This window comes from Gossypium arboreum, chromosome 1, assembly GCF_025698485.1.
Source record: "Gossypium arboreum isolate Shixiya-1 chromosome 1, ASM2569848v2, whole genome shotgun sequence".
Classification (NCBI taxonomy): Eukaryota; Viridiplantae; Streptophyta; class Magnoliopsida; order Malvales; family Malvaceae; genus Gossypium; species Gossypium arboreum.
Genome location: NC_069070.1, coordinates 11628116 through 11655322, shown reverse-complemented (window position 1 = coordinate 11655322; position 27207 = coordinate 11628116). Strand labels below are relative to the sequence as shown.

The window sequence follows — 27207 nt, the reverse complement described above, 5'->3', positions numbered from 1 at the left end:
CATCTCATAGCTGATGCATGTCCCAGACATGTCTTACACTAGCTCTCGTCTCAATGTCGATACTAGGTCCCAGACATGGTCTTACACTGGCTCTCATAATGTGGCCGAAGCAATACCCAAACATGTCTTACACTAGCCAATAATAACCCATATATCATGGCATGAATATTCGATTTATTTCCTAGGTCAAACGGGAACTTTACTAACTCCATTATCATCATACTTTCTCTATTTCAAAATCAAGCAATTCATGCTATATTAATTCAAATATAATTCAACACATAAGCATTAGTGATGTAGTTGTATTATTTACATACAACTTACTTCGGATTACAAAATGTGGCAACTAGTCGGTTTAGTCAATTTGCTTGGCTTTCCCCCGATCTAAGTTTGGATTTGGCAATTCTTGATCTAAAATAGAAAAACGCACTCATTTAATCGCTAAATAAAATTAAGCAATTAAAAATTCACATCTTCGATAAAATGACCATTTTGCCCCTATACTTTGGCAAAATGACCATTTTACCCCTATGCTCGAAAATCAATTTTTATCAAATTTCTTCGCGTCTTAAGCTTATCTGAACTCTTTTTACTCTTATAGCAACCCCAAATTCTCTCTATTTCACACATTTATCACTTATTTTACAACTTGTGTAAAATAGTCCATTTAGGTGTTTTTATGGTAACACTTTTCACAAAAGTTGTCTATTACACAAATAAGACTCATATTCTTCCATAAAATTTCATAAAACACCCTAAATTCTCTCATGGAAAAATCCTATACTTTCAACCATTTTGGAAGATAGTCCCCTCATTTAAAAGCTCATGCTTCAAAGGTCTCAAAAATGCAAAAATCATCAACAAAGGGTATGAAAATCACTTACTTATGAGTGCTTCAAGTTGCTGAAAATTTTAAGCTCTCAAACCCCCTTCAATGGAAAATTTTTGATGGAGAAAAGAGATGAGAAAGGGATGATAACATCCTTCTTTTATTTATTTTTATTTTAGTCAAATTAAGCCACCTAACTCACCAAATTTTAAAATTTTGTCTCCTCTTTGACTCAATGGCCGGCTATGCTCCTTTAAAAGGGTATAATTTCCCTTTAAAATCCTTCAATTTTGATTCTCTAATAAAATAACACCTTTAGCTGTCAAAATAGGACTTTTGCACTTTATGCGATTTAGTCCTTTTTCGCAATTGGGCTCACAAATGTCAAAATTAACTCACCAAATTTTTCATGTACTAATATAAACATGCTATGACTCTAAAATAATAATAAAATAATTTTGTGTGGTCCCGAGACATTATTCTGACTATCCCTAAAATCGGGTTGTTACAGAAACTAGGATTGATGTTGAAAAGGGGAGTTTGAGGTCGAAATGTATGGATGATAGGTCTAGTCTGGTAAAGTCTAAATAATTTTTGGTGAGAGTTCAGGTCCAAAATCTATTTGATGATAAGCTGGATCCAATTACTCTCTTGAAGTACCAAAAGTCTATGCAGGTGGGTAAAGATATAGTTACTAATGACGTACAAGATAAGGTTGAATTAGTGCATGGTCAAGGGAAAGATAAGGAAATTTATTTAGGTGAAGGCATGAACTGTGATTATATAGTGGAGCTACCAGAAGAAGAGGAATCAAAATGTAGGAAGCAGGCTGATATTTAGGTATGTAAGGAGCTTAGAGAGAGCATTTTATCTATTGAATTTAAGAATTTAAATTTAAAAAGAAGGCGTGCTACTTAGAATTAGAAATTGGGGAAAATGATCAACAGAGGAAAAGAATAAGGGTTCTATTTGAGTTGCCGGGAAATGTTAATGGTCTTAAAGATAGTTTTGAGGTGGGGATAGTTGTTAGAAATATGAATAAATTGAGGAAGATGCAAAAAGTAAGAAAGGGTTTAAGGGAGAAAACTAGGAAAGTTTCTTTGAAGGGTTTGGTTGAGGTACCAATTAAGGTGGATATGAAGATAGGGCATACTGGAGAACTTAAGGAGGAAAGGTGTTTATTTGATGGTTATGGTAGCTGGCCTTTAATCGCCACGAGGAGGATATGATTGCTATAACTTGGAACTATCAAAGAATTGGATCAGCCTTGACAATTCAAAATCTGAAGGGGTTAAAAGGGAAGTATGACCCAGACTCTGTTTTTTATCTAAAACTAAAAATAGGAGGGTAAATTTGGAAATATTAAGGTGTAAATTGAAGTTTGATAGTGGTTGGTGTGTGGAACCATTGGGGTTAAGTGGTGGTCTGGTACTTTGGTGGAAGGAGGAGTGGCTAGTGAATATGTTGGAGAGTGAAAAAAATATAATTGGTACTAGATGTGTAAATAATAGGAGTGGGGAGTCATATAAAATTTTTTGGGTTTATGTCCCCCTAGTGTTTGAGGATAGAAAAGAGGTGTGGAGGCATATACAGTTTAAAATTTGTGGGATTAATGAAAAATGGTTATGTATAGGGGATTTCAATGATATAGCTCATGAGTTTGAAAAGGAGGGAGAAAGGAATAAGGAAAGATATAAAATGAAGTGTTTTAGAGAAATGATTGAAGTGAGTCAGCTATATGATATCAGTTTTAAGGGGCAGAGCTTTACTTGGTTCAGTTTGAAGGATCATGTTTAGGTTAAGGAGAGGCTTGATAGGGTACTAGTTAATTTACGTTAGATGGAGGTTTTTTTAGATTTTAGGGATAAGAAAGTGAAAAATAATTTTAAGTTTGAAGATATGTGGTTAAAATATGATAGTATTAATGAGGTAGTTAGTAGATACTGAGGAAGGAGTATGGGGATGGGGGGTTTCCAAAGTTAAGTTGGAAGTTAAAAAAATGTAGTGAGATGTTGAAAGAATGGAGTAGAAAGAATGTTAGAAATGGACAATGTCAAAGTCAAGAGCTGAAACCGAAGATTGGTGATATTATGGAGAAGAATGAAGGATCTGATATGATGCATTCTCTGGGAGAACTTAAAGAGGAGCTTAAAATGGTTTGGGAACAAGAGGAACTTTTCTGGTTTCAAAGGGCTAGGAATGATTGGTTGATGTTTGGTGATAAGAACACTCGATTTTCTCACAAAGTTGTTGTTCAACTTAGACAGCTAAATAAAATTCTCAAAATAAAAAATAGGGATTGTTGGTTTAATGATGAGGAGCAGATAATGAATTACTTCACCTCGTTTTATAAGGATCTGTTTAAAAGTGAAAGGGTAATGTGGAATGATGAGCTTTTGGGTGTTATACCTTCAGGAGTCACTTGTAAGATGAATAAAGTGGCTGAAATTTCTGAAAAAGAGATCACTGAAGCTGTGTTTCAAATGGGGTCCTAGAAAGCACCTAGGCTTGATGGGTTTGGTTGTATTTTTTATTATAAATTTGGGGATATTATAAAAGGGGACGTAGTGGAGATGGTCCGGGGTTTTTTAGGGAGGGGGTTATGCCGAGTGGATTAAATGAAACTGAGGTTGTCTTAATTCCTAAAGTCAAGCGTTCGGAGTTAGTTACTAAATTTAAGCCAATAAGTTTATGTAATTTTGCATACAAAATTATTTCTAAGGTTATGTGAACAGAATGAAAGGAATTTTGAGGGATGTAATTTCTCAAAATCAGAGTGCTTTTGTTGCTGGTAGGATGATACATGATAATATTATAGTGGCTCAGGAGGTGTTTCATTATTTGAATTTGAAGAAGACATGTAGGAAGATTGTTATGGCGGTTAAATTCGATATGAATAAAGCTTACGACAGGGTGGAGTGGGATTTTTTAGAAGTTGCCCTCAAGAGATTGGGTTTCGATGCTAAATGGATAAGCTAGATAATAGAGTGTGTGAGAAGTGTTTCCTACACTTTATAGATTAATGGTAAGCCTAGTAGAATGTTCTATCCCTCTAGGGGTCTTAAGCAAGGAGACCTACTATCTCTTTATCTATTTCTTATTATTGCTGATGTTTTATCCCGTATGATCCTACAAAGTTTCCAATTGAGTCGTATTAAGGTGGTTAAATTAAGTCAAAACTGTCTTATTGTGCCCCATTTATTTTTTGCTGATGATTCACTATTTTTCTTAAAATCTAATGTGCAAAATTGTAGGAATTTGATTGATATTATCCAAATTTATTGTCAAGCTTCTGATCAAAAGGTGAACTATGAAAAGTCAAGCCTGGTTTTTAGTTTGAAAACTACAAAGGACCTAAATAATGCTATTCGAGCGAAGATGAATATTGCTGTGGCTACTAATCTTGGAGTGTACCTATGAATTCCAGATTTTGAGGGGAAAATGAGGAGTAAGGCTTTAGAGTATGTGAAAGATAAGGTGGTGTTGAGGTTAAAAGGTTAGAAAAGCCAGTATTTGTCTATTAGGGGGAAAGAGGTGTTAATAAAAGCTATTGCGTGTTTCATTCCAACTTATGTTATGTTTTGTTTTAAATTTCCTAAGAAAGTATATCTTGAGATCAATGCTGCAATGGCCAATTTCTGGTGGGGTCAGAAGGCTAACGAGAGGAGGATCCATTGGAAGTCTTGGGAGCTTTTAACCCTTGGTAAGTAGGATGGAGGTATGGGTTTCAAAGAGCTAGAGACTTTCAACCTAACTTTGCTAGCAAAACAGTGCTGGAGACTAATGCATGAACCTGAGGCATTATGGGTGAGAGTTCTACGAGGCATCTATTTTGCTAATTATTTTTTCCTCGAAGTGAAGAAGGAGGGGCAAGACATCTTGGGTGTGGAGTAGTTTACTGGATGGTCGGGAAGTTTTGAGGTCTCACTTGATTTGGTAAGTTTTGAATGGTGAAACTATTCAGACTTGGAACGACAGATAGGTGTCGAGCATTCCAGATGGCAAACCAAGGCACTATGGTCATTCGGATGTGTCTTTAGATACACGTGTGGTGGAGATTATGTGTAAGGAATAAGATAGTTGGGACCTATCTAATATTTCTTATTGGTTGGATGATAATTTAATTGAAAAAATTTTAAAAATCCCAATTTATGATACTCAAAATGATTGTAGAATTGTATGGCCATTTAGCAAAAATGGAGAGTATTCTGTTAAATTGGGATATCCTGTGTTAATGAAATATAGGAATAGAAGTTGCAAGTTGAAGCCCTCTAGCTCTCATTTGGTTGATCCCAAGCTGTGGAAAATTATTTGAAAGATGGATGTTCCATGTAACAGCCCGGTTTTAGCTAAAGCAGAATAGTGGTTTCAGAACCACAAATCTGAGGTTAGAAAATTATTTTAATATTTTTTTGGTGTTTACAGTATGTGAATATGCATGTGTGAAAATTTCGTGAGCTAATTTTATCGTTTAATAGCTCGATTTGAGAAAAAAGACTAAATCGCGTAAAATGCAAAAGTTGCATTCCACTTGTTAAAAGTGCTTAATTGCCATGTCTTATTAAATGTGAGGTCCTGATATTGTAAACGACCATTGATAGTGGGAATGGACATAAATGGGCATAAATTTGATGTTTATTAATGTTTTAAATCAAGGTTAAATTTGTAAATTAGTAATTAATATGTGTTTAATTAAAACAAAACAAAATGTTCATCATTTCATGCATTCATCAATCGAAATATCAAAGAAGAAGAAGAACATTTAAGGCTTGAACTTTTGGCACCTTTAATCCTTGATTAAGGTATGATTTTGATTGATTTTTGATGATTTATATGTTTTTGTGATCGTTGCTTCGAGTACTAGCTAGCTCGTGCCTTAATTTTTTAGTTTGTTAGTGATTTTAAAAAATGCCATTGCTAAATTCATGAGTTTTATGATGTTTGATGATGAATTATTCAAGCTTGGTGTTTGATATACATGTTTTGTAAAGTGATTTTTTTGATAAAAATGTCAATTAGGGATTTAATTTGAGGAAAGTGTAAATTGAGGGGTTAAATTGTGAAATAAATTAAAAATATGGCCTACTAGGGACCTATAGAAAATTCGGCTAAGCATGAGTCATATTAAATTTTTTGAATTTTGTGTATTTATGAAATAGGGATTAAATTGAATAAATGTGTAACTTTAGGGGCCAAAGTGCAAAAATTCCCAAATATGTGTTTATGGATGAAATTGAATGTGTTGATGAATAAAAGAGTTAATTTTGAATGTATATAGATCAAGAACGAAAGAAATTGGATCTAGATCGGGGGAAATCTAAAGTTATCGAATAGTCGATCCAATCCCTTTATTCCGACTACGAGGTAAGTTCATATGCAAATAAATGTCTTTAAATTGAATTATATGTGTTTATTTGTTATTGAAATGCTATGAATGTTGAACGAGCAAGAATCGACGAAGTTACAATATTTGAAAGTCCCGTATGAACCTTAGGAATAGTATAGGATACGAATGTCATGACATTAGGTTACCGAGATGTTATTACATGTAAGACCTTGTCTAGGACATTGGCATTGTATTAAGATCACGTGTAAGACCATGTCTGAGACATTGGCATCGTTAATCGATTTCGTGTAAGACCCTGTCTAAGACAGTGGCATTGATATGTGATAACATGTAAGACCATATCTAGGATATGGCTTTGTACAAGCTAAATGTGATTGCCAAGTATCCTTAATGATTCCGAACAGTTCAATAGGCAAGGTCTAGTTCAGAAAGAATATGTGAATGAGCTAAGTGACACAGGTACGTAAGAGATTTACACGAGTATTGAAAGGGAAAGTATTTGATAAAACCGATTAAGATATTGAACACATGTTCAATGAGAGAGGTTTGTGAATTTGAATGTGAATAGCTATGTTCAGCATATTTGATTTGTTATGTAAATATTCTTGTGATGACTTTATTTGTATATGACTTACTAAGCTTTTAAAGCTTACTTTGTGTGTTTTTCCATGTTTTATAGATTATCGAAGCTAGCTCAGACATAGGGAATCTTCAGGAACCATTATCACACTATTGACTACTTGTTGGTACTTTTAGAGCTTTGTATATATGGTATATGGCATGTATAGGCTAGTGTCATTTTGGTATGTTTTGAGTTATGATTTTAGCCATGAGATTTGGCTTGTAAATGTTGGTGTGTATAGCCATTTAAGTTGGCTTGAATTATGTGATTGATAAGTGATATATGTGTGTGTGTGTGTGTGTGTGTGTGTGTGTGTGTGTGTGTGTGTGTGTGTGTGTGTGTGTGTGATGTATAAAATGCCTTATATGTTGGCTTGTTTTGGTATGTTTGCCATAGTTGTTGATATAGCTAAATGGTTGCTCATTTGGTTGGTTATTAGTTGTTGTATTAATGCTTGGAAGTTGGCATATTGTGATTTGATTTTGAGATGATGATATGGATGATAATTTGATGAGTAAATGCATTTAGAAGTTATGTAAGTTTTTGATGATTTTGCCATAATGAATTGGTATATTTTGAATATGGAAATGAGTAGTTGAAATGGTTGAAGATAGATGGCATGATATGTGTGAGATTTGGTATGTTTTGGCTACCTATATATGTGTTAAAAAATACCATTTTGATGGCTAGGTATGTATGAGAAAAGGGTGGCAAATTAGCTTTGCAAATAGCCTATTTTTGTCCACACGGGCAGAGACACGGGTATGTGTCTTAACCGTGTGTGACACACAGTCATGTTACACGGTCGTGTGTCTCACCGGGTACCCTTTCGAATTAAGGCAGTATACCCTACGGTTTTGACATGGCCTAAACACAAGGATGTGTCTACTGGCAGTGTGTGACACACGGGTTCGCACATGGGCGTGTGACCGGCCATGTGACCCGAAGTCAGTAACCTCCCCAGTTTTCCCACGGCCATAGCACACAGGCGTGTCTCCTACCGTGTGGTGCAAGTCAGTATGTATGCCCTGTTTTCACATCCTGTAACACAGGCGTGTCTGGTGGCCGTGTGAGGCACACAGCCTATTCACATGGGCGTGTGACCCTTAAATTAAAGAAAATTTTCTAAGTTTCCCTAAGTTTGCAAATGTTATTGGTTTAGTCCCAAACCACTTCTAAGCATGTTTTAAGGTCTCTTAGAGCTTTATAAGGGATATTGTGAATGTTTTGAATGTATTTTGATTAGGAATGAATAAATGTATGTGAAATAGGTGTATTATCCAGTAATGCCTCGTAACCCTATTCCGATGTCGGATTCAGGTTAGGGGTGTTACATTCTAAGTAAGATGAAAGTCTTTTACTAAAAATTATGCTCTAACGCAATTCCATTGAGGCTCAATCTTTGGAAGAGAAGTTGTTCTCCAACACTTTTATGTTTGTTGTGTGGGATGGAGGAGGAGTCTATTGAACACATCTTTTTTGGATGTAACTGGGTAAAGGGTATTTGGTTTTAATGCTATTTTGGTTTGCGAATTTATAAAGAGCATATTCAGTCTTTTGATGCATGGTTTGATGAAGTTTTATCTAATAGTGGGGGTTGAGGGTCTGTCCACTAAAGTTGTCTTTATTTGCTGGTTTATTTGGAAAATGAGATGTGAGGTTATTTTTTGTGGTAAGCAAGTAGATATAAATGGGGTTGTATGTAGAATAAAACTTGCCACTCAAGAATATTTAGCAGTGAAGAATGAATATTTGGTTGAAAGGGTTTCAAAACTGGAGGGTTCTGTTGTAGAAGTGTGGGGGAAACCTCTTGTAGGTTAGGTAAAGATAAATTGCGATGGGGCCTTAGATGTTAAACATGGTGTTGCTAGTGTAGATGTTATTTGTAGGGATTGTAATGGTATAGTTCTTGATGGAGTAGCTGAGAAGGTGATTACAAATGAGGTTGAGATTGTGAAAGCTTTAGCGGTCACTTACTGTGAACAATAGGTGGGAGAAATCAATTTTGGAAACTAATTCTCTGATTGTCTTCTTGGAAACTAAGAAAAAGGATTTTGAGAGGCGATGGAAGCTTAAACCGATTTTGAAGAGATTTGATATTCTAAAAGATCAGTTGCATAATTTTTTTTAATCCAAAGGATCAGAAGGGATGCTAACAAAGCTGTGGATTGGGTGGCTAAGCATGCTAAAGCAGAGATGTGCTTGGAGGGTTGGATAAATCATCCACCATCTTTATTGGTGTTCATTTTGAATAAGGATGGTTTGCCAACTCTGCCTGTTGCTTAGTTTTGGGTTTGGCCTCAATTTGGTAGAGTTGATTTTATATCTTCTCATTTATCGTTGTTAAGCTTTTCTTTCTCTGTTGTCTCTGTGTTGTTCTTCTCTGCTAATACGGTGATATTTTGTGTTTTTCCAATGATTTTATGAATATGTTTTACTGGCAAAAAAAAATGTTTTCCTTGATACTGTTATTTTATCCGACTCTATGAAATCAAAATCTGAGACTGCAATTTGTAACAGAAATTTTTTTAATAATGCCAAGGGAAAAAAAAGGACTCAGATCAAATAAATCTATTTTGAGTTATAAAAAAGGTAAACATATTTGTATACAAAATGATTTTAATTGATATATATATATATATATATATATATATATTGTTTCCTATATTGAATGAGTTTTGTTCAATAAATTGTTAAAGGGAGAGATTATTGAAAATATGGAATGATTAAAATGTGTTTAAGGAAGTACCCACTTCCTTAAAACACCGCAAGAGACTGACTTGTTTTCATATTTGTGTGATTGATAATTTATTGACTCATATATTTGGGTTGAGCTGAAATCATGGATAGTATCTAGCCTATAAATGAATATTATATCACTTGGGGGAAATATATTTGTAGTATCTGATTGAACCATGTTTATCTAATCTCTTGGATCGAATTGGAATATTGAAGAATTAACTGCCACCAATGATTGTTTACCTTGTTTGTAATTATTATATTGTATTTTGCTGGTTTAGCTATTGTTTAATAGGGATTGATTTATCTTCATCATGTTAGCAAGTCTCGAAAAATTCTATTTGATTGAGAGACTTATATAAGTTTATGTATTGAAAATTGAAAACACTTAATTTGATCAAGTGAGAACATTATTTATGTGAGTGCATTTGATTGTAAAACCTTTATGTTGTGATTTTTCAAGCTAAGTTCTTAGGAATAAATTAAGTGGTGAGAGTTCATATAATCAAATATACAAAAGTAAGTAAATTATCACTGGTGTTATAGATTTAAGTTCACTTGTTGTAAGTGTTCGAAGATAGTGAATATTTCTCACTGAATTAGTCACTGCAGACATAGGAAACCCGAATTGCGTAAATAATTTTTGTGTCCCCTATTTTTATTCTGCAGTGTTTGAAGAAGTGTCAACTTCTCCAATCACTTTTGCTAGCACTTAATTTATTACTTAACTACTTCAAGTCAACACATACTTTCAAAAAGTTTAACACAAATTTGAAAAGGAAAGTGGATTGAAGTGTAAAAAAAATAATTAGTAGTGATTTATGATAACAAATAGATTTAAGTGTGAATTTATCGATTTACACTTATGAAAAAACCATATATATGTTGATTGCATAAAATTTAAGTAATTAATTAATAATTTTAATATATTTATAAATTCTTATAAAATGCTAAATTTAATCCTTTTAAAGTGCAAATGGAATAAATTAAAGAATAATTTTAACTCAAGCTTTTTTTTAGTGATTATGGTAACAAGTAAATCTAGATGAGGTAAATATAATTAGGAAATATTTAAAAATATAAAAAATTATAATCATATAAAAATTGTAACACTCAAGTAATTAAATAATTATATATCTTAATTAAAAAAATTTAAGTAATTAATAATTTTCATTATATTGATTAATTTTTTTGATGAAAATAAAATGTAATTATAATTTAATAACTATTAAGAGACTCTAAAGGCTTTATGCTTGTTGAAGAATTGTAGCCACTAAATCAAGCGGCACTTATTGATTTAATTCTTTTAAGATGCTAATTTTTACTCTTTTAAAGTGCAAATTTAAAAATTGAGAATGAAATAAGTTTAACTAAAATTTTCTCATAAATCTATATTATTATTTAAACTCTTAATTGAATTAGTATTACAAATCAACTAGACACTAAATCGATCTTAGAAGTTATTAAAATTTCTTTATATATATATATTTAAAATAAATAATATTATTATTATCATACTTTTGTCTTTTTATTCTCTTTCACCCAGGTTGCTTGTATATATTGATAACGTCGCTCATTAAATTAGTGCCACAATTCAACTCAAGATCGATGAAAGCTTTTTTAAGTTACCGTGCTCCCAATGATTTAATTATTAAATAAATATTTTATAACTATATTTTCAATGTTGAAATTTTCTTTCACCAACATATTAAATAATGCTATAGAAAAATGGTAATAAGGATTAGAAAAAATTTGAATACATTTAATATTCTTAATCACATTTATTTATCTATTTAAATATAATTTTACTTATAATTTAAACTAATTTATTTTAACTTAATTTTGCACATATTACGTATATTTTATAATTATTAAATTCCAATCATATATTTCAATTTTTTATTGAATGTTATTTGTAATTCTAAAAGCATAATTATATATGCAATGATAGAACTTTAGTAGATAAATTCAAACTTTGTTAGATGACTACTTTGACTTGTTTTGATACCTGGTTTCAAAATCATAATTTTACCTTCAATTAACTACAGTTTGAATAGGCTTTTCCAATCATTGTTTTAATTTTAGGATGTACGTTTTTCAATGATATTAATGCTTTTAGAATAAATTATTGACAAAATCTACTTTTTATTGTCATATAAGGTTTTTTAAATAATATTGGCCTGCTTTATTAAAACCAACATTAAATAAAGTGTTCAGTACCGATAAGCCAATAAAATACAAATAAAAGCAAAACCATAAAACATTAAAACCATTAACATAAAACCACGAAAAGAAACCCAACGATTTCCTATGCACACCAGCTCAGAGACCCTTCATTTCTGATCCCAAATCTCCAGTGAAGGTTCAAAAATGAAGAATGTCCATGAAATTGCTGCTTAGATTCACAAGTACAGCTTTCTCATACCACGAAGAGGTTACGAATCGGCGCGATTGATCCTCATTTCCTCCATCGCCACTGTTTCCCGTATCATCGTTGGGCCCTCTTCCGCCCATTGCATGTCACGTTTCCGGCGAAAGTCTTCCTTGGCTAATATGTGAGCAACTCGATTCCCTCCCCTTTTTATATGCTAAAATTTAAACTTCTCAAAACCCATAAGTAACTACTTGGCTTCCCCTGTATATATATGCTAACCTCCGATCTATCCAAATGTTGCGCCTTTATTTTTGAGATGACCACCATTGAATCCCCGTGACTTTACGAAAACCCATGTCCTGGGCAAAACGAACAGCTTGAACTGCAGCCAAAGCCTCCGCCGCTTCAGGTGACTGAATATTTCTATTCCAACTACAATATGCCCCCATTAACAGACCATTTTCATCTCGAATAACAACTCTTATACTGGATTTTTGCAGGTCACTGCAAAAACCCTCGTCAAAGTTGGCCTTAACCCATCGGGTCTTTGGAGGGGTCCATCGCACAGGCTGATCTTGGCTAGCCTTTGGGTAAATCTTTTCTATCATTTCCAGTTCTTTAACACACCTTAGAACAAATGAACTGAACTCATTAACGGTTTGCCTACTTCCCTCATGCACCAGTTTTTTCCTTGACAACCAGAGAGCCCATATTGTAATTGTGATAAATGATCGGTGATGGGTATTCTCATCAGGGATTTTAATATCAGTCCGATACCGCTATAGCAGCCGCTATATAGCGGTAGCGGCACCGTCTTAAAATGTTATTGCTGAAAATAGCGGTGTGAAGCGAAATCACACTAATAGCGGTGAGTCGCGCCTAAAGGTGTGCATGGGCCGGGCCGGACATAACTAAAAATTTAGGCTCGTTTGTTAGGCTCGGGTCTGACCCGGCCTGAAAAATGGGCCTAGAATTTTTTTCAAATCTAACTCGAATAAAAATGTTAAAATTTGGGCTTGATCTAGCCTACCCATATAAAATTTTATATTATTTTTATATAGTTTTAAAACATATATAAACCATCAAAAATACTAAAAACATCAAATAAATATTTTTCAACAAATTAAAATTAAATTTTAAAAAATATGTATACTTAAATAACTTAACAAACAAATATTTTTAAAATAATAACAAAATTAACAAATGTCTTTAAAATAATAAAAATTAACAATAAAATAAGTTTTATACAATATTCAAACAATAACTACAAAATAGTAGCAAAATAGTGAGAAAATAATAAGAAAATAATATTAAAATTTTTTTTTCATGTAGTGAATTCAGGTCGGGTCAGGCTGGGTCCGGTTCAAAAATACCTTACCCGAGGTTCGGCCCGTTTTTTAAACGGGCCTTTTTTTTTTACCCAAGTCTATTTTTCAGGCTTATATTTTTGTCCAAACTTTCTCACATTTCGGGCGGGCCTTCGGGTCGGGCCACGCGGTCGCAATTTAACGGGTAACGACCAATTGCGGCAATAACGGGCCACTATTCTCGTTATTTTTTGTTACAGTAAATTAAAAAAAATCCATCTTTTCTAAACAAAAATCAACAGAAACAGTGAAATATAATAAAACAAAAGAAAATATATTCCTCTACTCGCAAAACCAGAGTGTTTTCAATCAAAAAAAAGCAAAAAAAAGACCAAATAAATAGAAAAAAGCTATCAAAATTCAAAACTCAAAAGCAATAGAAAATATGAAATTATATTTCTCATATTTCAGTCCCTAAACTCCAAATCAAATGGCAAACAAAGTAAACCCTGATCACTTTCACATTCAGTGATTGAAAATTTTCAAATAAGTATCTAAAATTGTCTTGATTCGTGGCTTTTTGCTTGTTTTTGCAGTGCAAATATGTTTTTTAGACTTTAGGTTAGGGATGAAGGGAAAAGGCACAACCAGCATATTCCAAGAATTTGATAGAGTTTTGAAAGGATATAAGTTTTGAGAGGATGATAGACTTTAGGCCTCTTCAGTTTTCTTTCTAAATTTTCTGTCATTTGATTTCTTTTTTTCTTTATATTTTCATTTTTATTTTCCTTTACTCCTAGCCAAAACCAAGACACTGTCTAGGCTATCAATAGTAGGACAGCTGCCATGCATTTACACCTAGCTAGCATATTTCTTTTTTATTTTCCTTTACAGGTAGTAAGACAAGCAGGACAACTGTTAGGAATTAAGATCAATTTATTCCTAATCACTCTTTAATGGGAGTAATGTATGACTTAATATGCAATAGGTACTTGAAATTAAAGCTCATAAATGAAATTCATTATACTGGTTAAATATATATATAATCATTTTTAAAATAAAACCACTATATATTATTTAATGAGAATGATATCCTCACTATGTTTATTAAAATTAATATAAAAATAAGATTTAATTTGAATGATAAATTTGAGGATTTGAAAGTTTTAAATTTTTTATTGTTTGTATTTTTCTATATGTATTTTGGATTTAAATTGATTTTTATATTGTATAAAATGTAAAAATATTTTTGTATTGTAATATTTGCTACTTTGTAAAAAGGTTATGTTTTTTTTTAATTTCTAATCAGGTTAGTGTTTAGTTGACTCTTGACATTAACTTATCGACAATGAAGTATAATATAAATATTCATATTCTATTTGCTTAATTTTAATTGATATAAATTTTAACATATTAATAATTTATGAAATTAAATTTTACATACACATATGGAGTTTTAATAATTTTTTATGTAATTATATATTATGCTAATGCAACCATAAAAATCATTTATACTATAAATTAAGGAGTTGATTGAGTTGATGTAACCTAATAACCGAGACCAAACTCAATTAGAAAATTATTATCCATTCATTTTATAAAACAACAAATATTATTTTGAGGTATTTATATATTTTTATATTTGATAAATTTAGAAAAAATACATGCATATAAATGTAAATAATGACATTTGAAACCGAACATTAAAATCATCTTAAATTTATTATTTCATGCCTTTAATTTTCATAACAATTTTTTATAAATATATTACGTAAATGTTTTCACCTGCTATTTCTATAAACTAGCTTAAGTACTTAAAAGTGGAAAAAAGTGAATCCCACCTCACTCCCATCATCTTTTAACTTGTTGAAGCAAAGTATATTTGGGTTGATTTTTTAGAGTTTGGAGAGATTTTACAGAAAATGAAAATTATTTTGACAACAATCGATTATTATATTTTTAATATGAAAGCCTCAATCTTATCAAGTTTATAATTTTACTTTATATGTTATTTTTAATTAATATTGTAATTATAATTTATAATGATAATTATTTATTATTAATTATTATTATTTTAAAATCTCATAACTTTCATAATTTATTATTTATTATTATTATGTATGGATTATGCAATAAATTTAAATTTTCCATGTTAATGATGTTTACTTTTTTTTTTGTATTACATTGTTGATAATATAAGTAATGAGTTGCTTATATTTCTAAATATAATTTTATGTTTCTTATATATAAATAAAAATAAAGCATGCCACCATGTGAAGAGTTCCCAACTAAAGGATTGGAGGGTGCACCAAGTAATGATATAGGTTGGCACTTTGGAACTCCAGTGCCAAATACGAAAGGAAATATTATACGCAAACTTTGTGGTAAAGTTGTGAAAGGAGGAATAACGCGATTTAAAGAGCATATTGCTCATAAAACTGGCAATGTTGCACCATGCCCTAATGTTATTGGTATATGATACTTTATTATTATTTTTAAATGTTATTGTAAATTTTCTATAAAGATTATATATAATTGATAATAATATAAAGTGTGAATTATTTTTTTTATTAATAGGTGTCATTAAAAAAAATATAATGAATATACTGAAAGGAAGTAAGACAAAGAAAATAGACAAAAAGAGGAGAAAAGATGAATTTTTATCTCAATTAAGAGAAGATGAGGATTAACACGAGGAATTCATTGATGAGGTTTCTGCTATACGGCAAGCAACTCGAGAAAGTATCCAATCACAACACGAGTGGCATAGAAGGGAAGAGTTCAGACGAAGTACTGGTGGTTGGAATAACATTTATGCAGAAGGGCGATCTTCTCATGGATTAACTAGAGAATATTGTAGAAAAAGAACAAGTAAATCCATCCCAAGTGAGTCTGAACTTACCTTAAGGGGAGTTATACCTAAATTGGTTAAAAGCAAAAGTTCAAAGCAAGCAAAGGTTAATGAATCTTTTTTAAAGAGTTTTCAAAGGAAGATAGGTGAAACGATATCTAAATTTTTAATATATGAAAAACTTACTTTTCAATTAGCAAGCTCTCCATGTTTGTATAACTTAATTCAAGTGTCAACAGAATTTGGACAAGGTGTAAAGTTCCTAACACCTTATGAGGTTTCAGATGTGTATTTGGAGTCAGAGTATCAACGAGTTCGTGATTGGGTAAATGGACTAAAGACTTATTGGAATGAATTGGGTGCAACTCTAATGTGTGATGGTTTGACCAACAGTTTGAATCAAATGCACATCATTAATTTTCTTGTTTATTGTAATAAAGGAACCATTTTTTGGAAATCGGTAGATTCTCAAGTGTTCGTAGTAGAGATGCTGAATTCTACTACAGTTTGCTAGATTCAGTTGTAGAAGAAATTGGAGAAAATTACATTGTCCAAATAGTGACTGATAATGAGGCAGCAATGAAAGCTGTCAGAAAAAAATTAACGGTGAAAAGAAAACATTTATATTAGACCTCATGTGTAGCTCATTGTTTAGATTTATGCCTTAAAGATATTGAGAAAAAGCCCAGTGTAGCAAAAGTGTTAGATGAGACAAAGAAAGTGACTTGCTTTATATACAATCATATTTAGACTGTTGACTTGATAAAGAAGTATACACAAAGGAAACAAATACTTCGACCCGCTCTTACTCAATTTGCAACTCATTTCATTCAACTTGAAGAGATAACAAAACAAAAGAAAGATCTGAAGGAAATGTTTAATTCAAAGGTTAGTGTTTTATAATTAGTTAATATAATTACTTAAATATAGCAACTTTTAAAGATTTTATTAGTTCCAAATAATTTAAATTATATTATTTTAAAATGTTTCTTATGAATATATAAGAATTTAAAGAATCAAAATGGGGACAGCAAAAGTCAGGGCCTGCTTATGACACCAAAAAAATTATTTTGGAAAAATATTTTTGAAAAAAAGCAAACGACCTCATAAAAGTTTACTAGCCCCTAGTAAAAGTATTGAGACTTGTGGATAGCGATGAATAAACCAACAATGAGCTTTATTTATGAGGCTGTTGATAGAGCTAAACGAGCAATTCAACAAGATTGTCGATATTTCATTGAGTATGAAAAAAATTCTTGACAATAGATGGAATTTTATGCATTCCGACTTGCATTCAGCTGGTAAGGTAAAATGTTTCATATAATAATTAAGAACTATTTTTATATTTTATTATTTTAAGTTTTAGATTATTGTTATTTGATGATATTCTTATAAATTATACTTAGGTTATTTTCTCAATCCTCAATTTCAATTTGGGGTGGAGCATTTTGAGAATGTACTAATAGAAACAATATCAGGTACACTATCAGTAATTGAAAGATTAGAACCTTCTCTTGATGCTCAAGTTAGAATGGTTAATCAGGTTAGATTCAAATATTATTATTTGTAACTTAGTTACATAATTTGAAATAGAATTTTTTTACTCTTTTATTTATGCAGTTGTTACTATTTAGAGATAAACATGAGACATTCAGTACTCCACAAGCACAAAGAGCTTGGAAGCAAATGAGTCCAGGTAAACAGTTAATTAAATTATTTAATTTAATTTATATTATTTAATTATATTGTACATTTTGAAGTTATTTTAAAATTTAAATAATATTATGTAGCTGAGTGGTGGATAATATACGGCATATGTTTTCCCGAATTACAAAAATTAGCAATTAAATTGCTTAGTCAAACAACTTCAGCATCAAATTACGAATGAAATTGGAGCACATTTAGTTATAGTCACACCAAGGCAAGAAATAGGTTAAAATATAAAAAACTTGAAAAACTAGTGTTTACCTATTATAATATGAGGCTTCAGATAAGGTATCAAAAAAGAATTACCAATGATGATATAAATGCTAGTTTTAATCCTATCAGCCTTGATCATATCTTTGAAGATGTTGATCCACTATCAGAATGGCTTCATGAGAAAGAGAATCCATTATTAAATGGTGAAGATGTCATTGTGTTGCCTGTGGATACCTCTGATGATGAAATGGATGTTGGTCAATGATGGTCGTCAAAACTAACTGAAAATTTGACTTAAGGCAAGCGCACCTATCGAATAGTAGTATAGTTATGGTGAGACCGGAAATATTGTATCCACGAAGACTAAAAGTACTAGTAATTACTATCTTTTTATTATTTAGCCTAAAAATTAAGAGAATGTTTACCTAAATCTAATTATCTAATTAGCTAAGATTACGATAGAGGTTAAGGTTGGAAAATACTTTTGAAAAACTGATTGAGAAGACAATACCCAAGAAAGACTTCACCTAGACTTCACTTATTACCTCTTAATTAGACGATTTATTCACTTGACTTATTCCGTAGAAATCCGTAATTTATGTTAATATCCCTTTTGAGACTAAAAACAACTGACTCTAGGTTGATTAATTGAAATCTCTTTCTAATTAAAACCCCTATAGTCGCATGAACTTGATTTATGGATTCCCTTATTAGATTTGACTCTAATCCGGCAGATTTATGTCGTCCTATCTCTAGGATTGCATGCAACTCCGCTTAATTATGAATGATTTACTCTTAAACAAAGACTTTTCCTCCACTGAATAAGCACATCAAAAACCTGAATTAATGTCCTAGAATATTAAAGCAAGAATTAAAACTCACAATTAAGAATAAGAACAAATATTTATCATATAAATCAAAAAGTAATAAGATTTGTCTTAGGTTTCATCTCCCTTAGGTATTTAGGGAGTTTAGTTCATGATAATAATGGAAAACATCTCAAAATATTAAAAACAACAAAACATAAAGAAACCCAAAGAACTTCTAGAAAATTGGATGGAAATCTTCAGTCTTGATTTAGATCCTGCCTCCGAGGTGATTCTGATGGCTGTTCTTGAGTACTTCCCTGCCTTCTACTCTGCGTGTCCCCTTTAATCCTCTTCTAGGGTGTTTATATATATACTTTGGAATGCCCAGAATAGCCCAGAATTAGCCTTTTCTGAGTAAAATTAGACTTGAGCTCGACAGGGACATGACCGTGTGCCACGCCCGTGTGCAAGTACTCAGGCCGTGTGCAATTTTGACTTAAATTAATGTCGACACGGCCATGACACACGGGCGTGTGGTCTACCTATGTGTCACACATGGGCATGTGGATCACCCGTGTGGCAGTGCTTGGCCGTGTGAAACACCGATTTAGGCCCAATTTGTCCGTTTTTGGCTTGTTTCTTGCTCTTTTCGCCTTCCTATGCTCACTTAAGTGTAAAACATGAATTTAAAGGATTAAGAGCATCGAATTCAATAAAACCAAGGAAAAATCATCCATAAATATGCCAAGCATGGGGTAAAAATATGTGTAACTTATGGTTTATCAATCAATCTCAACAATAAAATTTATCTCATTCAAGTTCTAGTTCAACGCCAAGTCAGAGTGGCGATGGACCCGATGGTAGTGGTTTAAGTCCAATTGATGAGGATGATGGATATAGGGTGATAGAGGTGAAATTAGGTCTTGTAGTCAGTATGGAGGAGAATATGGGTTGGTACCACTAGTGTACATTTCCATGATAGATCATAGTTTCATAGAAATATGTTTCCTGAACCTAGGAGAGGTAGAAGTGAACCTAGAGCTCCATCAAAAGGAAAAGGCAAGAAACATACTTCTATAAGCTCTTCATCTGGTAGGAGATCGAGTTCTAGTAACCTTGGGTACAGTAATTCATCTACTAGCACTCAAGTTTTTTATCCACCAGAACAACCTTCATATTTTCAACCTTCATATGGTTATCCACAACCATATGGTTATTACCTACCATTTCCTAATTATGGTGTGCCATACCAGCCTCAAATGCATCCTCCACCACCAATGTATCACCCACCTCCACCTCTCACTCCTTAAATATACCTCCATATCAATTATATGAAAACCAAGGTGAACACGTCACTTTTTTGGATATATATATTTGGACAAAAGCCAAGAGAATTAAGTCAAGAACGCTCTTAAAGTGAAGGTGAAGGTGAAGGATCTGATCTTCCTCGTCATTCCACTAATTTGTGAAAACTAAATTGTACCACTACCTTTATTTGTAAGGTATGTTTTTCTTAAAGAAAACTTTTGTTAATGTTCTTAATTTTGATGATATTAAAACATTTAAAATATATATTTAGATTAATGAATAGAGTATATTTTATGAAAAGATAATTAAGAATCGAAGCATGTTAAACCATATATGAAAGTAGAATAAGAGTGACAATAAGTGGTAGGAAATAGGAATAATTAATTAGAATCTATACATTTATCTATTCCTTTTTCCTTTTGAAACATAGAATGTTTATATTTTCACCATCTTCAAAGTGTCAAGAAATATTGAAGACATTTTTCGGTATGAATTTTCAATTATTTTATCTATACAAACTCTCAAACTTATTAAATATGATAAATGTTTAATATTTCCTCTCTCTTTTACTTTGTTATTAGTTAATATAACATTCTCGGAAAAGTCGTAAATAAATATAAGAATAATTAATGATTATAAAAGTTGTGTTCTCATACATATCATATTAATAAAAGTTCATAAGTGTTAGAAAACACTCTAAAAATCATTAAAAGTGACTTTTTATAATTATAATTATAATTATTATGATTTACAATAAGTTGTGCGAATTTTAAAAAAAATTCACGACCGCGATACCCACAATGACCGCAATAGCATCCGTTATGTCTGCAACCGCAATAAATGCAACGCGACCGAAAACACGACCGTGACCGCAATTTAAATCCCTGATTCTCATAATACAAATGACAGAGCCAGTCTACCAATGTCGCCTTATTCCTTCGAATATCCCAGTTGATCTCTAACTAAGCCCAAATTTGTGTAGCATAAGGGAAATCTCGACAGACGTGTCTAGAAGTTTCAGCTTACAACCCACACACATAACACGCAGCATCAGCAATTAGTCGTCAATTGTGTAAATTATGTCTAGTTGGAACATAGTTGTTAACTAGTCACCAAGTTGTAATTCTCATTTTCTCTGGGACTTTTGTCGTTTATAGATGTTTGTACAATGTCCGTCTTTCGGGCTCAATATCTCTGTAAGAATCACTACTAGAACCTGGGAAACCTCTTAGCTGCAATCAATACCCACTACGAACGGTATAATCACCAGACCTCTCTGGGCACCACTAGGGATTTAAATTGCGGTTTCAGCCGCGTTTTAGGTCGCGTTACGTTTATTGCGGTTGCAGACATAACGGATGCTATTGCAGTCACTGCGGGTATCGCGGTCGTGAATTTTTTTAAAATTCGCACAATTTATTGTAAAGCATAATAATTATAATTATAATTATAAAATGTTACTTTTAATGATTTTTAGGGTGTTTTCTAACACTTATGAACTTTTATTAATATAATATGAGAACACAAATTTTATAATCATTAATTATTCTTATATTTATTTACTAATTTTCTAAGAATGTTATATTAACTAATAAAAAGTAAAAATAGGAAATATTAAACATTTATCATATTTAATAAGTTTGAAAGTTTTATAGATAAAATAATTGAAAATTCATACATAAGAGATGTCTTCAATATTTCTTGACAGCTTTGAAGAAGGTGAAGATATAAACATTCTATGCTGCAAAAAAGAAAAAAGGAATACATAAATTTATATATTCTCATTAATTATTCCTATTTCCTACCAGTTATACTTACTCTCATTCTACTTTCATATATAGTTTAACATGCTTCAATTCTTAATTATATTTTCATAAAATATACTTCATTCATTTATCTAAAGATATATTTTAAATATTTTAATATCATCAAAATTAAGAACATTAATAAAAGTTTTCTTTAAAAAAATACCTTACAAATAATGGTAGTGGTACGATTTAGTTTTCACCAATTAGTGGAATGACCAGGAGGATCAGATCTTTCACCTTCACTTTGAGAGCGTTCTTGACTTGATTCTCTTGGCTTTTGTCTAAAAATATATCCAAAAAAGTAACATTTTCACCTTGGTTTTCATATAATTGATATGGAGGTATATTTAAGGAGGAGGATACATAAGAGGTAGGGGTGGGTGCTACATTGGTGGTGGAGGATGCATTTGAGGTTGGTATGACACACCATAATTAGGAAATGGTGGATAATAACCATATGGTTGTGGATAACCATGTGAAAGTTGAAAATATGAAGGTTGTTCTGGTGGATAAAAACCTTGAGTGCTAGTAGATGAATCACTATACTCAAGGTTACTAGAACTCGATCTCCTACCAGATGAAGAGCTTATAGAAGTATGCTTCTTGCCTCTTCCTTTTGATGGAGCTCTAGGTTCACTTCTATCTCTTCTAGGTTCAGGAAACATATTTCCGTCAAACTCTTATCTATCAAAAAAATTTCCACTAGTGGTACCAACCCCATATTCTCCTCCATACCGACTAGAAGACCTAATTTCACCTCTATCACCACTATGTCCATCATCCTCATCAATTGGACTTAAACCACCACCATCGGGTCCATCGCCACGCTGACTTGCCGTTGAACTAGAACTTGAATAAGGCAAATTTTTTTGTTGAGATTGATCAACATCCATTTTCGGTCTCACCATAACTATACTACTGTTCGATAGGTGCGCTTGCGTTAAGTCAAATTTTTAGTTAGTTTCACTACCATCATTGATCAACATCCATTTCATCATCAGAGGTATCCACATGCAACACACCGGCATTTTCACCATCTAACAATGGATTCTCTTTCTCATGAAGCCATTATGATAGTGGATCAACATCTTCAAAGATATGATCAACGCTGATATGATTAAAACTAGCATTTATATTATCAATGCTCATTCTTTTTTAATGTCTTATCTAAAGCCTCATATTATAATAGGTAAACACTAGTTTCTCAAGTTTTTTATACTTGAACCTATTTCTTGCCTTGGTGTGAATATAACTAAACGTGCTCCAATTTCGTTCGCAATTTGATGCAGAAGTTGTTTGACTAAGCACTTTAATTGCTAATTTTTGTAATTCGAGAACACATGTGCCGTATATTATCCACCACTCAGCTGCATAATATTATTTAAATTTCAAAATAACTTCAAAATGTACAATATAATTAAATAATATAAATTAAATAAAATAATTTAATTAACTTTTTACCCAGATTCATTTGCTACCAAGCTCATTATGCTTGTGGAGTACTGAATGTCTCATGTTTATCTCTAAATAGTAACAACTGTATAAATAAAAGATAGAGTAAAAAAAAAAATAATTCTATTTCAAATTATGTAACTAAGTTACAAATAATAATACTTGAATCTAACCTGATTAACCATTCTGACTTGAGTATCAAGAGAAAGTTCTAATCTTTCAATTACTGATTGTGTACCTTCTAATGTTTCTATTAGTACATTCTCAGAATGCTCCACCCTAAATTGAAATTGAGGATTGAGAAAATAACCTAAGTATAATTTATAAGAATATCATCAAATAATAATCTAAAGCTTAAAATAATAAAATATAAATATAGTTCTTAATTTTTATATGAAACATTTTATCTTACCAGCTGAATGCAAGTCGAAATGCATAAAATTCCATCTATTGTCAAGAATCTTTTCGTACTTAGTGAAATATCTACACTTTTTTTGAATTGCTTGTTTAGCTCTATCAACAGCCTCATAAATAAAGCCTATTGTCGAAACCTCCTTTTAGAAGGCGAAGAGGTATTTTGAAAACGAGAGTCGCCACCAACCTTTTAAAGTGTGATTGGATCACTTTATAAAACATTTTGGTCTACAAAATTATGAGAAAGTGAGTTCAGAGTCGGTTACGTACGAGGAAGGGTTAGCACCCTCGCAACGCCCAAAATTGGTACCAAATTGAATAATTTTGTCTTAATGTCAAGAGTTTGAAAGAACTTAAAAATGAGATCTCTTTTAAAACCGTAATAATTTTGAGTAAAAAAAAATCAAGATTCCTTCGTTTCAAAAGAATATAAATATCACATCCAGCATGATTGGACACAATATTCTTAAACTTTCATAACTAAAATCATCTTGTGATTTTCAAAACTCATCTAGAAGGATTTTTTTAAGCATTTAGATAGACGAGAAATCGCAACCCAGCATGTTAGGGCATTACTTCCCGAATTCCTAATTACCAAAAACGTTGCCTTATTTTTTAAATTCTTTTTGGATCGAATGAAATATAAAAGTTTTTTAAAGTGATGATGCATTTAACATATTATAAAGGATTAATAACTTAACTTACATAATACATTCTTTAACCTTCCATGCAAATATAATATATAAAAATAAAGAATAATGGCATAAATTATACAATATACGTTATCATTTTATGCATATATAATCATAAATAACATAAATGTACATGCATTATCGTTACATGCAAAATACAACATAGCGCATAATGAATACAACAAATATAAATTGCAATATATATATATATATATATATGATAATATTTTATCAGATAGTAACTTAAAATAACATAAATAATTTATTTCATGCGAATATATAAAAACAAAACACGAAATAACAAATAATCTATGAAAATTTAACCTACTAAACAATATCAAAATAAAAGAATTCAAAAATAAATAAGCAAATTATAAACATATAAAATAAAAATCAAATAAAATAAAAATAAAGATGTTTAGAAATATTTAGAATAATATATGAATGACAAAGGAAAACCTTTTTAAAAAATGATTAATATGTATATACCATATTATAGGATATAATAACAAAATAATGTACTAAATGTTAATATTACACATATTTATTTAATAATAAAATAAAACATATGTAATTAATAAGCGATAAAATAATATATATTTTATAATAAAATAAAAGTATGTAAGAGATAATATATGGAAAAATATAACATATAATAAAATTTATAAACAAAATATATAATAATATAAACAATATGATAAGTAATATATAAAATAATATATATAATAAAATATAGGTAACATAATATATAATAATTTATAATAATATAATAAATAATATACAAAGAAAATAATAAATACACTTTTATATAACCAATGTTTATAAAAATATATATAGTATTTAGAATAAATTGAATTTATAAAAAAATTAATTTAATTTAAAAATTTAGGGTTAATTACGAATAAATGAAATTTTTTGGGCCAAATTAAAAGGCGCGTTAAACCAGAGGGACTCATTGGGCAATTAGCCCTTATCCCAGAAAACGACGTCGTTCCTCAGAATAGATTTTAATGGACGCTGGGACTAAATTGGCATACACGTAAAAATTTAGGGCCAATTTAAAATAAAAATAAAAATGAAATTAAAAATTTCTGAAAAACGGAGGGATCAATTGGGCAATTTGCCCATTTACCAAAAACATGCGGATCCTTCCCCGGGTCACTGGTCAACACTCGGATCCTCTATTTAAACGGTGTCGTTTTAGTGCTTATTGAATTAAGCAAAACGACGCCGTTTTCGTAATGCTATATATGTCAAAATCTAACCCAAAATTCATTTTACAATGGGTTTTAAAACAAAAGTTTTGAAATTCTCTGAAAGGGAGAAGAGAGGAGTCCCCAACTTCGGCCTCATGCCACTGAGCAGCACATGCCCACGCGCCACACGCGCCACTTCCCACGGTGGTCGGAGGGTTAAAAACCCTCGTCCCTTCAAGCAAAACACAGGTAACCTCTTATTCCTTTTAAATATCAACAGTTTTTTGCAAAAACAATTCGTATACTCGTTGAAAAATAAATAACAGAGTATGAAATTTAAATCACCTTTTTAAAGAAACTGCTTGAACTTCTCTGAATATTCGTATATTTGTTCTCTTTTGTATATATTTCGTATGTATCAAAAAAAACCTCTAATTACAAATTTGAAGAAAGGCTTTATAGCCTTTAGACTATGCATGTCTAGGAAAGAAATCTTTGATTTCTTTCCTTGTTTGTTTCAGTTTATCTGCTGCTATTTCTTGCTATTTTTGTCTGTTTAGTTTCCTTTTCTGCTCCGTTTTTCTTTTCCGTGTCTATTGGTTTCCTTTTTCTGTCTTGCAGGTACCAAAAATCAGGCGAAGATCGCGTTATGGATGCGAATCTTGCCTGGTGACCACAAGACGGCCTCTGCTGCGAAGATCTCGGTACCGATAGAGGCGCAAAGGTTAGTGGTGAGGCCTGAGATCACAGTGCACTGATGGTGGTGATGTTTAAACCACTTGATCGTTGTGAGGCAAACGGCGGTGACGTTCGGAGTGCCTAAAGTCTCTGGTCAGTGCTTTGATGGGATCTCGTGTGAGGTGGCCATCGATCTGACCAGCATTGATAAGGGCTAGCTGGGGTGACGTGAGGGGACAAGGCTATTGATGGCCCTTGCTTCGGGATTTGGAACAGCTCTGACGTGACGAAGCTTCTGGAACTGCTTCTGCGGCGCTGAGGTTCCAAGGAAACCCTAAGGTTTGCTGTGGTGTTTTAAGTCATTGGGCCTTTTGGGCCCGAGTGACTTGGGTCTGTAGTAGATTGGTTTGGGTAGTGGGTCTGTTTGTAAGGGTTATTGGGTTTGGACTTTTTAACGGACTTTTAAAATAAATAAATATTCATTTATTCATTTATTTTTTGTTTTAGGTTTTAAAGCCCGGGCAGATTTGGGCTGCTACAGCTACCCCTCTTTGTTCATTGCTGTGTAATAGGAATCGAGCAAAGACTTATAGACAGACCAAATTTTCCCGGTCTTATCAGATCCTTGCCTTCAATTTGCTCCTTGCAAACTTAATACTGTCATGCTGATATTTCGATCTGCTCTTCGTCGAACACAGAGACGCCAAATTTGCTTCTTCAATTTGTTTCCTGACAATACAGAGATGCCAAATCATCTTAGATTCGCTTCAGTGTAAACACGTGAAAGCCAAATCTGCTACGTCTTCGATAAGCTCCTTTTAAACGCAAAGATGCCAAATCATCTTGGATGTGCTTCGATGC

The 27207-nt window shown here is 31.9% G+C and overlaps 2 long non-coding RNA genes across 2 annotated transcripts; both read left to right on the top strand.

Moving 5' to 3' along the window:
• Nucleotides 1–11725: 11725 nt before the first annotated feature.
• Nucleotides 11726–14264, top strand: LOC108465458 (uncharacterized). The gene is made up of 3 exons (XR_001868431.2): nt 11726–12320; nt 12412–12501; nt 13815–14264. It is a non-coding gene; the product is annotated as an uncharacterized LOC108465458 (long non-coding RNA).
• An 11607-nt stretch (nt 14265–25871) lies between these two features.
• On the top strand, nt 25872–26949 carry LOC128293090 (uncharacterized). Its single transcript, XR_008283140.1, has 2 exons — nt 25872–25917; nt 26290–26949. It is a non-coding gene; the product is annotated as an uncharacterized LOC128293090 (long non-coding RNA).
• Nucleotides 26950–27207: the final 258 nt, after the last annotated feature.